At 54.4% G+C, this 12,982-nt stretch overlaps 1 pseudogene; it reads right to left on the reverse strand.

The window, feature by feature from the left end:
• Positions 1-831: 831 nt before the first annotated feature.
• On the reverse strand, positions 832-8,977 carry LOC148053655 (uncharacterized; annotated as a pseudogene).
• Between the last annotated feature and the right edge of the window lie 4,005 nt (positions 8,978-12,982).

The following is a 12,982-nucleotide window of genomic DNA, read 5'->3' on the forward strand; positions in this document are numbered from 1 at the left end:
CAGAAAGGCTGCTGGAACGGGGGCTTTGCTCTCAACCCACGGGGCAGCTGCTTCTGCCAGCGTTTCTCCTTTCAGAACCGTTTTGTACGCCAAGAAGAAAAACCCAGGAAGAGGCAAGACGGGCTTGTACGAAAGGAGCTGACTTTCTACAAGCAGAACACCATCGTTTTAAATTCCTACCCCTCCCCTCCTTTTCTAGAGCCAAGATCAGAGGATCCTGTGGGATTATTCCGCATTCCTTCTGCCATTCCGGGTGGTTTCTTAGTGTGAAAAATAAATGCACGTATGGTACTTCATCCCATTTACCCTCCCGCCTGCAAAGTACCATCAGTTGTACTACAGTAGTATATCTTAGAGTTCCATTCTTTGGCCATTTTTCCTGATCTTCGAGACTATTCATTGGCCACCAATTGTCACCATATTCTAGAAGCTGTTTTCGAGTGAGAGGCTCCCCTCCCAATTTCCTCCAATGTTTCAAGATACGTCCTAGGGGAGATCTTTTCCGAATGCCCCCTTCCGCAGAGGGCTTAGTACCCGCCATCAAAGATACGGCAACACCAAACAGAGAAACCATCACTTTGCACAAACTAGTCAGAGGCATTGCGCAGAAGGGGACTCGAGCCCCTAGATTACCGTCAGTGGGACTCCAACCCACCCCTTTGGCCAAAGGTTTCCAGACACAGCTGTCCTAGGGACTTTGGCCCGATAGGATCCAATCCTTCCCTTAGGTACCTTTACAGGCCAACCCTGCGAGGCCTTCGCCGCGCCTGACGGGCAGGCAACCGCCCTTTCAATCCGAAAAGGAATGCCTTTACCTTGCCGGGGTCCTGCTCAGAGCTCTTCGGTCCGCGCTTCGGAGGTTCTTCCCGAGAATCCCTCGGTGCCGGCTGGGGGTGCTGCGATGCCGCGGATCCGTTGAGATTCAGAAGCAGAGTCCCATCTGGGTCGCCCAAGCTGTCACCGAAATGGGGAATCAACCTCTTCACACCAATGTAGCATCGAGAAGCAGGCATTCTCTTTATTACAGCGCTGGATGCACGGGGGATGGTCCCACCTAAGGTGCCTACCGTCATGCAAAGCTAATGGGAAAATTGCCGTTTCTGCAATCTTAGCTTTAGAAACCATTTCCAGCAGCAGGAGAACCCCAAAAGCAACCGGGGATGCCCACTCCCCAGCCCCATCTCTCAGGAACCCCTTGGGAGCCTCCAGCACCCCCCAGGGAATGCTCCTGCCACCCTGACCCCCTCCCAATACTCCCTGCTGTTAGACAGCTGCCAGGAAGACGGGCTTCTAACCCTCCCCATCCCTGGAATCCTTTGGAGGAGCTTTCCGAGTGGCTGCCCGCGATGTCCTTAGCGGAGAAGGCGTTGTAGCCCAGGACACGATGCCCATGATAGCAACAGCGGGAGGGAACAGCCAAGTGTTGCAAAATGCAGCACTGGGGGACCGAGGGGCCTCGAGTGTTAGATGGTGGAGCCCATGATGGGAACAGCCCAAGGGCTGCAGAACCGCACAGCCTTTCTGGGAAGCCCAGAGACGGTGGTCCGTCAAGAGGAAAGACGGGTCGGGGTCGTCCCAATGCCAAGGGGAGAATAACCAGGGGCCAAACGCTGGAAAATTCCCCGTCGACACTAATCAATGGGACACAAAAGGACCCCCGACAGAGAGCAGCGAGCTCTAGAGCGGGGACGTTGATGGGCCGAGGAACGGGGGGGTTTCCCGCAGGCCACTCAGACAGGCTCCCCACACCCCTTTCACAGAAACCGGGGGGTAACCGACAAACTGACAGCCGGGATGCTGGGAAGGTGCTAGGCCAAACGGTTCCGTCTGTTCCTGCGGCAGTTGTAAACTAGGGGCACGGGCACTGTGTGTTGGCCCTGCAGAGAACCAGGGCTCGCTGGTGGCCAGGAGGGCTGGAGCTGCTGCTGGGACACTGGAGTGCCCCCCTCGGATAGGCCCTGCTCGGGGACAGCAGGAAGCCTCTCAGCAGGGACACTGAGGCCATGCCAAGCCCACTGATTCTGGGTCCCTTTGCTCACACAAGCCTCCTGCCAATGCCACGGACAAGAGTCCTAGCAAGGGGGGAGCTTATTACCGTGGTCAGGTCACTGCTGTTGTGTGAAGAAAGCAGCCGGGCGCTCTCAGAATCCCTCTCTGGTCGGAGCTCCGGATGCTCTGCATTATCCTCTGGCAGTGTCTCGCCTGCATGGAGGGGAAACACAAAAGAGGCAGTAGGACACAGCATCTTTGCCAACAAGCTTGCCAAATGGTGAAAAGAGCTTTAAGCTCAGCACGGCTGAGGAGGGAGGCTGTGCCGGAGCCGGCTCCCAGCCCCAAGCAGCCCTGCCATTCAGGCACCGCCGTGGCCCCTGCCCACAGGACCCCTGCTGCCGGTGTGCCGAGGAAACAGGATGCCGGCGTCCAGCCGGTCGCACTCGCTGGCCCCGACCCTGCCAGTCCCGGGGCCCTTCGCTCACCGGTCTGCAGCGGCTGCAGCATGGACACCTCATAGGGCTCTGGCCGAGAGCTGCTCTCCTGGGGAGCCCCCACCTCCTCCCAGGCCACCCTGGGGCGGCTGGGGGGTCTCTCCGCCATCCTGCAAAGTGGAGGAAAGTCGGGGGAGAAGGGGGCAGCTTAAGGGAACCTCAGCGCCACGGGGCTGCTGGGGCACAGGGAAAGATGTCGGGGTCTCCTCGCCAGCTCCACGCTCCTGCCCTGTCCTGTCGCTGTCTTCTCCAACACTGCAGGGCTGCGGCCACGCTGGCTATAGACGGTGCCGTGGGGTGTCACAGAGCGGGGTCACAAAGGGCCCCACTGTGACCCGCCGCCTGGGCTGGGAGGGGCAGGGCGTCCACTGCGAGGGGTAGGGAGCCAGCTCGCCATTGGCCCCTGGCTCCTCTCAGGGTGCCCCCAGGCCCAATATGCGGCCCTCTGGGTCAGAGACCATGGGGCTCGGCGATCGCCCCAATACCCCTCTGCTTCCTTTTCCGATAGCATGATCCCGTCCCCCCCCGACAGGGATACCCTCCACACATATTCGGTTTCGGACTCCCTTGCCGTCCTAGCAAAATCCTTCCGTAGTTTGGCCAATTCGGTGGCGGTAAAGGGGATTTCTTTGGTGACAACTCGGGGACAGTTGTCGCTATTTTCTTCATATATGTATTCTGTTTTTACCAGTGGGCACGTATGGGGGGGGTTATCCACAGCCTCCTTTAGTCCTTTTAGGTCCCTCTGAGGGTAAATTTGGCGCAACGCCTTCTCTTCTAGCATCCCCTTCATCTCAGCGAGGGTGTCTGCCTCCCTCAGGAGCTGAACTCTTAACTCTTTCAATATTAAATTTTGGTACTTCTCTTCCTCTAGCGCCTGCTTGGTTTCCAATCATCGTTCTCGCAGCGGCGTTACTGCTGCTTGCAACGAGGCGGCCACAGCCTCTGCCTGGCAGGGCGCCCGCCTCCTTTGCTCTACCGCACCTGCTAAGCACGCTCCTAGCACAGCGCAAACAACAGCTTTCCCTTTCCCCTTCTTAACTCTAGCTTCTTTACGCCAGACCGCTATTCGGTCCATAACACTTTGCAGTTGGAACCAGTGGTCCCGTGCCCAATCTCGTCCCGGGGGTGAGGGGCGAGAGCGGTATGTTTCTAAAAACTGATATCATTTCTCCGTTTCTTCACAAGAATCGCCTGCCCTTTGGGCGGCCATGTCCTACAAAGGGGAGTTCGTCCTGGGAGGGTCAAACCTTAGAAAAACCAAGTTTCCCCTGTGCACTCCCAGGAGGTCAGACCATAATCTACTATGAGACAGAGGAGGGCCTAGAAAGGGGATATCGTCCTGAGGGGGTCACACCGTAAAATTCAAGTTTCCCCTATGCTCCCTCAGAAGGCCAGACCAGAAACTACTGTGTAAGTTTTAATATCAGGACCTCAACATTCACTCCTTCCTTGCGCTTCGTTCGTCTCCGGCTGCTTCCCTCGCGGGAGAGCAGAACCGCGGATCAGAACTCCGCGCTCGCTTTGTGCTTATTTGCACACCTCATTCACACATAATCGCTCAGCACACCGTAAGGTTGTACGACACTCTCGTCTCAAGGGATCCTGTCCGTGACGCCAATTCAATGTCCCGATCCGGTATTGGGAAGGTTTCACTACGATCCCAAGGACGAGATTAAGACGCTGAAACCGGTCAGATGTCGTACAACCTTTTACTTTTATTTGTTGGAAAGCGGAGGGAAGGCAAGGAGGGAAGGGGAGGGGGACAGGAGAGAGAGAGAGAGAAGAAGGAGTCTATCACCACCACTTTGAGTCCGGGGATCCTCTACTGGCTCTGTCCCAGGGCTTCAATCGTCACATGCTTCGTCGAGGCTGGGGTCCGGGAAGGCACGTGGCAGGGAGGAGGTAGGGGCGGAGAACAAGTTGTCTTCTCGTCTTCTTCCGTCCAGGAGCGCGTGCTCCTTATGTAGGGGCTCCCGCGCATGCGCAGATCGCAAACGTGTACGTGCGGTTTGTCACGGCCGTGCTGTCCCTGCCTCTGCTCTTTTCGCGCCTTCAGTCCCTGCGCCGGCGCACGAGGTTGTTTTTCTCAAACCTGTGGAGAAGAGGGTTTTCTCGAAGCGTGACGCTGGATGGCGCCACAGCGGCAATGTCGAGACAAAACCGTATTTGGTACCGGTTCTCTACACCACCCCGTGGCTCCACATTGCAGCTTGGTGCCATAAGGGAGAGAGAGAGAGAAAAAACAAGGGAGAACAAAAGAAAGAAAAGGCGGGGTTGAGAGAGTTGGGAAAATTGTGGGAAGGGAAAAAAAAGGGAACAGCGTGGGTTCGGGTAGGAAAGTGCTTTAACGGGAATTGAACTAAGGTATTACTCAATGCAAACTTATGTTCGAACAATTTTAACAACTTTTAACTTTACAGAGTAAACATGGGGGGTGAGTCAACAGGGTGGGTAATTGTTATAATAAATACAAACCAGCTGGCAGGTACGCTAGGGGTATCAATATGCAAGTTCTTCCTCCGGGGGAAATTGGGAATAGGTTTAAATGATAGGTACCGAGGTAGGTACTGAGGTTGGTTGTGGCCGATGGAGGGCACGGATTTTCTTTGATGCCATCAGATGAGGTGGTAGGAACACATTGCACGTTTGACACGACATGTCGGATTAATTGAACAAAGCGAGGGATTATACAGGGTAGGAACATTAGGGCGGCAGTAACACATGGCAAATACAATATTAACTGTTTGACCCGTGGTGCCCCTGGTAACCAGGACCACAAATCGCCACTCCAGCCACTCCAGGTTTGGACGGGGACACAAGCTATTTTTCTGATATCTTTGGTTAACTGAAGAACCACTTCCCCCACGTCGTCTATTTCGAGACAGCAGTTAGAGACATTCAGTTTTCCACACACCCCTCCCTCCTCGGCCAACAAATAATCTAAAACCACGCGGTGCTGAAGAACTGCCGTGCGCATTTGTTGTGACTGTCGAGTTAACAGATCTATTGCATTGAATTATTTGTTCAGGGGGCCACTCATCATTTCCCCATTTTTGTGTCCCACCTAGATTTACCTTGGTAGACCGCGTCTTACGGGCAATACTCTGTCCCCGAGGTTATCAGACACCTTTACACCTAGTCGGGGTCCGCCCGTTTCTGGTAAAAGGAAAAATAGGGGCCTTATGATCCCTATATAGCAAACTCCCGACCACCCCGCGGGTAAGCATTTATATGCTGTGTGCCCACAAATCCAATAATGTCCCTTTTTAGCCCTATTGCCTTGAGCAAATGGCCCATCTTTCCCTGGTGGAAACTGAAAGTAAGTTGTGTCTCTGTCGCCCAGAGGGCTGAAAAAGGCGGTTGCCCCATCCCTTATTCGGCCGGTCCAATACCAAGCCCCATAAGTACCCCTCCATTCACAAGTTGGCTTGTAATGCCGGAGAACTTCATTCTTGCTTGACCAGTATCCCTTAAACCCCTGATTACGCCCGGTTTCATTGAGCCACACCCACAGGTCCTTTTCCTTGTCGAGGGGCTTACGCGTGAGAGTCCATTGACATTTGCTTTCTCCTACTTCGATCCCTCCCTTCTGGGTGCGATTCAAACAATATTGCCCCTTAGTTGGAAACTGAACTGGCCAGGTCCCACTGTCATCCCACGGATCGTCTGCGGTTTCGCTATATTTGCTTACGATTTGGTCTGGGGTGAGGGGTGCGGATGGCCACGGCCAGCGTGACAGCCCTAGGGGTCCGCCGCAAACCCAACAGTGGCTCAGGTTGAAAGTTTGGCTCACGGCTTTCGCCAGCAACACGAACTCGTTGTTCTCGAAGGGATTGTATGGAGGAGGGGAAGGTAGAGGGAGTGCTCGTTCGTCACTTTCATGGAGGTGTCCCTGAGTTAAAACGATCCAAAGCAGCAGGGGCATCGTGCTCACATCGCCGCCCTTAAAAACAGAAACAGGACGAAAACTCGCTCCTTGGGTTAAAAGGAGGCAATAATCCATTTGGTGTGGATTTTGTGGTTTCTCCCACTGGTATCTTTCGCTTTCCATGTATATTTGTTTAGGGGGGTATCTAATACGAGAGGCACAGCTCCCACGGTGGGAAGCTCCACCAGAACCGGCTGGCCGGGAGAGCAAAATGATGCACCGGGGGAACTGGGGTTTCGAGAGACAGGTACCATGGCTGGGGCTTGTGGACAAAACGCTGCAATTTTCGGGCACCCGTTTGTACCCCAGCGATTATTGCCATTGGCCACTGCCTCCCCCACCCGCTCGGCCCATCCCGGTTGGTGGGGTTTTAGAAAGCGCTTAAGCAGCCCGTTGGTCCGTTCCACAATCCCGTTTGCCTGTGGATAATACGGGGTGTGGAACACCCACAAAATCCCTTCCTGAGCCGCCCACTCTTGAGCTATTTTGGCGGTGAAGTGCGTGCCGTTGTCTGACTGGATGGCCTGCGGTTTAGGGAAGGTCCCGAACCATTCTTTAGGGGCCCTTACGGTATCTTCCCCAGTCACTTTCGCACAAGCCCGGGCTTGTACAAGTCCGGAGACTATTTCAACCCCCACCAACACCTAACGTTTCCCTGCGGCCTTTTGGAAGGGCCCGATATAGTCGACCTGCCAGGCCTCCCACAAACCTTCCCTCCCTGTCCAATGCCGGCGCAGAAGGCAGGTTTGGTTTGGGAGGGGGTCCTTGCCCGGACCACCTCCGCACCAGGAGCTCTAACTTTTTGGTGGGGAGCCCATCCATCAAGTCTCGGGGCACACCCTTTTGCAGTCCCATTTGCCACAATCCTTGTCGGAGCGGGGCTTTTTCCCTTTTTGTTAGGTCGGGGCTTCCCCCCGAAAACGCCAGCCATTTATTTGCCAGCTCCGCTGCCCGCACGGCCCTAGTTTCTACCTTTTGGTAAGTCCTGCCCACTGGCCCATATTTCCTCCCGTAGCTTATTAGTTCCTGAGCTATCTCCCCCCAGGTCCACACCTTCCTCCCCCACTGCCGCTGTTCGGGGGTTACCGTTCCCTCCAGGGCAGCTGCGATTCGCTCCTCGCGAGGCACATTTTGAATTCTCCCCTGGAATTGGATCCCGAGAGGTTTTAGCGAGTCGGGGAGTCCTCTTATTAGCTGCGTCAGTCGCTCGGGGTCTACCGGTAGTAACATCGGAGAGCTCAGATCTGGTTTAAGTTCCCGGTCATACATCATTTGCAGGCATGCCGCCTTCTGTGCGTTTTCTAATAGCTGATCGACAGAACCAGTTATAGCTAGGGGATCCCCCCTCTCTAATGGGTTCAGCCCCCCCGCCCAGTATGCAGCCCTCTGGGTCAGAGACCATGGGGCACGGCGATCGCCCGTTGTGAGGAAGACACCGGGGCCCCAATACCTCTCTGCTTCCTTTTCCGATAGCATGATCCCGTCCCCCCCCGACAGGGATACCCTCCACACATATTCGGTTTCGGACTCCCTTGCCATCCTAGCAAAATCCTTCCGTAATTTGGCCAATTCGGTGGCGGTAAAGGGGATTTCTTTGGTGACAACTCGGGGACGGTTGTCGCTGTTGTCTTCATATATGTATTCTGTTTTTACCAGTGGGCACGTATTGGGGGGGGTTATCCACAGCCTCCTTTAGTCCTTTTAGGTCCCTCTGAGGGTAAATTTGGCGCAACGCCTTCTCTTCTAGCATCCCCTTCATCTCAGCGAGGGTGTCTGCCTCCCTCAGGAGCTGAACTCTTAACTCTTTCAATATTAAATTTTGGTACTTCTCTTCCTCTAGCGCCTGCTTGGTTTCCAATCATCGTTCTCGCAGCGGCGTTACTGCTGCTTGCAACGAGGCGGCCACAGCCTCTGCCTGGCAGGGCGCCCGCCTCCTTTGCTCTACCGCAGCTGCTAAGCACGCTCCTAGCACAGCGCAAACAACAGCTTTCCCTTTCCCCTTCTTAACTCTAGCTTCTTTACGCCAGACCGCTATTCGGTCCATAACACTTTGCAGTTGGAACCAGTGGTCCCGTGCCCAGTCTCGTCCCGGGGGTGAGGGGCGAGAGCGGTATGTTTCTAAAAACTGATATCATTTCTCCGTTTCTTCACAAGAATCGCCTGCCCTTTGGGCGGCCATGTCCTACAAAGGGGAGTTCGTCCTGGGAGGGTCAAACCTTAGAAAAACCAAGTTTCCCCTGTGCACTCCCAGGAGGTCAGACCGTAATCTACTATGAGACAGAGGAGGGCCTAGAAAGGGGATATCGTCCTGAGGGGGTCACACCGTAAAATTCAAGTTTCCCCTATACTCCCTCAGGAGGCCAGACCAGAAACTACTGTGTAAGTTTTAATATCAGGACCTCAACATTCACTCCTTCCTTGCGCTTCGTTCGTCTCCGGCTGCTTCCCTCGCGGGAGAGCAGAACCGCGGATCAGAACTCCGCACTCGCTTCGTGCTTATTTGCACGTCTCATTCACACACAATCGCTCAGCACACCGTAAGGTTGTACGACACTCTCATCTCAAGGGATCCTGTCCGTGACGCCAATTAAATGTCCCGATCCGGTATCGGGAAGGTTTCACTACGATCCCAAGGACGAGATTAAGACGCTGAAACCGGTCAGATGTCGTACAACCTTTTACTTTTATTTGTTGGAAAGCGGAGGGAAGGCAAGGAGGGAAGGGGAGGGGGACAGGAGAGAGAGAGAGGGAGAGAAGAAGGAGTCTATCACCACCACTTTGAGTCCGGGGATCCTCTACTGGCTCTGTCCCAGGGCTTCAATCGTCACACGCTTCGTCGAGGCTGGGGTCCGGGAAGGCACGTGGCAGGGAGGAGGTAGGGGCGGAGAACAAGTCGTCTTCTTCCGTCCAGGAGCGCGTGCTCCTTATGTAGGGGCTCCCGCGCATGCGCAGATCGCAAACGTGTACGTGCGGTTTGTCACGGCCGTGCTGTCCCTGCCTCTGCTCTTTGCGCGCCTTCAGTCCCTGCGCCGGCGCACGAGGTTGTTTTTCTCAAACCTGTGGAGAAGAGGGTTTTCTCGAAGCGTGACGCTGGATGGCGCCACAGCGGCCATGTCGAGACAAAACCGTATTTGGCACCGGTTCTCTACAGGGCCGCCTTTGATCTCTCCCTGCTGGCAGCGTGGCTGCATGGCGGTGATCTCCCCTTGAGCTGGGACATCTCGCAAGGCTGCTCCTCGAGGCAGAGAGACCTTTTGGAATCATAGAATCATAGAATTGTTAAGGTTGGAAAAGACCCTTAAGATCATCGAGTCCAACCGTTAACCTACCACTGCCAAGTCCACCACTAAACCATGTCCTCAAGCACCACATCCACCCGTCTTTTAAATACCTCCAGGGGTGGGGACTCAACCACTTTTACCAACGACAGATCTTTGGTAAGCGACCGACTTTGATTTTGTCTTGGTAACTTTAATTGCAGGCTGAATTGATGCTAATGAAACATTACATAAACTTTGCATGTACAATCCTTTAGACGTAAACTGTTGACCAAGTCTGAGACTAGGTTTGGACCCAGCTGCACCTAGTCTCCTCTCTGAGGAAGGAGTTTAGAAAGCCAGGGGGTCCACTCTGAACCTCGTGACTCTACAGGAGGGTCCTCCTTACCCTTTTGTGTCCCCGGTCTCTCTGTGAATCAGTCTCACTCGAGTGTAACTCAGTTTTCCTTTCTAGGATTCTTCCATGCAGTAATTAATAGAGTGAACCTCGCCATCGAACTTTGTCAAGTCAAAGTTTTACAACATCAGATTAAAACCACTTTTGCTCTTACCTTTGATGGCGATTCCTTAAGCGATCTAAATCACTCTTTTGTGACAAACTGGCGTAGTTGGCAGGATCCTAAATCAGGATTCGCGAGACGGTCCCAGCCACCCAAATCTGCCTACCCATCCTCCCCACTGCCCAGGGGCCCTCTCCCCTCCAGCGACTGCCAGGGTGCTGGCCCTCTCACGGCTCATGAGCAATGAGCTCCTCCGCAAGTCCCTCACGCGCTCCAGGAGCACCACCACCACTCACAATCGTCCTACCACCACTATCAGTCTGCAGCCTGAACGTCAATCACAAGCAGAATCAGCAGCTGCACCTGACTTCCAACATTAGGAAAGGGCAGCTGAGATCTCTTGGGACATCATTCCTGCCTTGAACACAAATTCAGCACACGCCGGTTCCTGACATCTGGATATCAGCGTCTGCACAAAGCAGCTCTGACCAGTAATGGTACAACTGGGGCAGCAGCTGCCCCTGGGACTCATCCTGAACCACAGCTGGTAGCAGATGCTGTGCTGGACCATCTCTGTGCCTCACCACCCCACGCAAGGTGTGAAATCGAGCGTCACTGCAGTGAGGCTCTGATTGATCCCTTCCTGCTGTGGAGCCTACAGCACGTCCATACACGCATCTAAAACCTCAGCTGCCCAAGTCATAAGGTCAGAGGGAAATACACCAACCAGGTGCTGCTTGCTCCAAGTCTTTCAGGATTTCCTTTGGACCTTCAGATATCTTTTGGGAATACTTCCCTAGTTGAGCTTTAGGCTTTCCTCTTTCAGGACATTAACAGAAAGTATGAAGGTCAATTTCACATTAATAAGATACTGAAAATGAGCGCTTATTCGGTAAAATCAATAAAGACTGACTACTCACCCTTGGGATGCCAGCTGGGATCCAGCCCTGGATCCCTCCGAGGAGCTGGAAAAGCCCATCCTGTGGCCACATCTGCAACCACTCACGAGAAGTTACCATCACATGCTCTGATCTGTATCATCATAACTGAATAGCAGGACATACAAGGGGATCACGTAATGACACGGCACACACGCGCAGCTCTGTATTCTCACGCCTGCAGAGGCGCCTGGCTGACTTTGGACTTTGGGCTGGCAGCTCTCAAAGGCAGTAAAAAGCCACGACGTACCCACGCGACCTGCCTGCGGGTCAGCCCTGGCACCCAGCCGGGAAGCTGGATAACCACTGCCTGCAGCCACGTCTGGAAACCAGCACAGGACAGAGCAGCGCCTCTGCAATATTTCAATATAGTCCTTCAGACCTGAATGACGGTGAATGCAATTCAAACACAGGGCTACTCGAGAGCAATCCTCTCTCCCTTCCACTCAGGAGCATCTTGCAAGCATTTCCCGGGTGCCTGCAGTGGCCACTAACCAGGCATGGAGCTGTCGGGAGAAAGGACTCCCTGGAGCTCACGCCAGCTCTCAACTCAACCCCAAGGTGCCTGCTGGCTTTGCAGCGGGCACTGGAACCAGTGCAGGGGCGGAGCAGCTGGCAAAGACAGCTTTGCAAGGCAGAGCGCCCCGGGGTACATCACTGAGCCGCACCCATTCCCTCTCTGCTCTTCTGTGTGCCCAAGCAGCAGGCAAGAAAGCAGTAAGCTAATTTGCACATGAACAGAAAACTAAAATGTAAACACTCATTCCTTCAAGGGCCTCACCTGTGGGACAGGCTCAAGTTGGGAATTCAAGTAGCTGCTGCCTACAGGCACAGCTGTAATCAAGCTGATCATTCACACTTCGTGCAGAGAAGAGCCTGCTGGCCACTGGGAGGCTGAACTATCACAACAAGATATTAACAAATAACAAACCAACCATTAACAAACACAAAATGCCAATAACAAAGGCAGACTGAATCCTTACCTCTGGGATTCCCCCCAGGCCCAGGAACAGGATTCCACCGAGTGTCCTGATCAACATGGACTGCAGGAACCAAACAGGTAATCAAACACAGGTGAGGAGAGTTTCCATTGCATGTTGTGATCTACTGCTTCCTTAGTCACCTGCAGGGACTGGATGGGGCTGAGGTAATGACACAGGACACAGACAGAGGTGTAGGTTCCACAGCTGAAAAGGAACATGGGTGACTTGTTTGCCGAGACCTAGCAGCTCTTCAGGGAAATAAATATTCAGGACTCATCTGTGCAACGCCCCCGAGGCACAAACAGCTCCTGGAAGGCCTCAAGAGGATCTCAGGTAAAACTGCCCATGAATAACCTACTCAAACAGAAGTGTTCCCCCAAGCAGGCAGACATTGACAACTTACCTCTGCGACGCCCCCAAGGCTCATCCCCAGGACCCAGCTGAGAAGCTCGATGAGCACTGCCAATGCCATCCCCTGGAATCAAGCACAGATCAGAGGAGTTTCCACGCACACAGAGGAAGGAGGAAACTGGAGGACAAAGCGATTGTCTGTGCTGCTTGTGGACAAGAGCCTGGGAAAGGCTGCACCAGCGCTGCCCCTGCGTGTTCCTGCGGGCTGGGGACCTGCGGTTCATTCAAGGGAAACAGAGCGAGAGCAGAAACACTCCTGTTTTCCCGAGCGGACATCTCCTGAGCATGCCCCTCCGGGACCTCCCTGAGGCTGGAAGCCAGGATCCAGCTGGGCAGCAGCTGAGCCATGGCCCTGGGCACGGCTGCAACCAGCCTGGGGAGAAATGCTGCCATGGGCTGCTGCCTGGCTCCTGCGGCGCTGCTCGCTCACCACCCCCGGCCCAACGCGCACACTG

Source organism: Nipponia nippon, unplaced genomic scaffold, assembly GCF_047370975.1.
Source record: "Nipponia nippon isolate SJK-2023a ecotype South Korea unplaced genomic scaffold, ASM4737097v1 scaffold_38, whole genome shotgun sequence".
NCBI classification, from domain to species: domain Eukaryota; kingdom Metazoa; phylum Chordata; class Aves; order Pelecaniformes; family Threskiornithidae; genus Nipponia; species Nipponia nippon.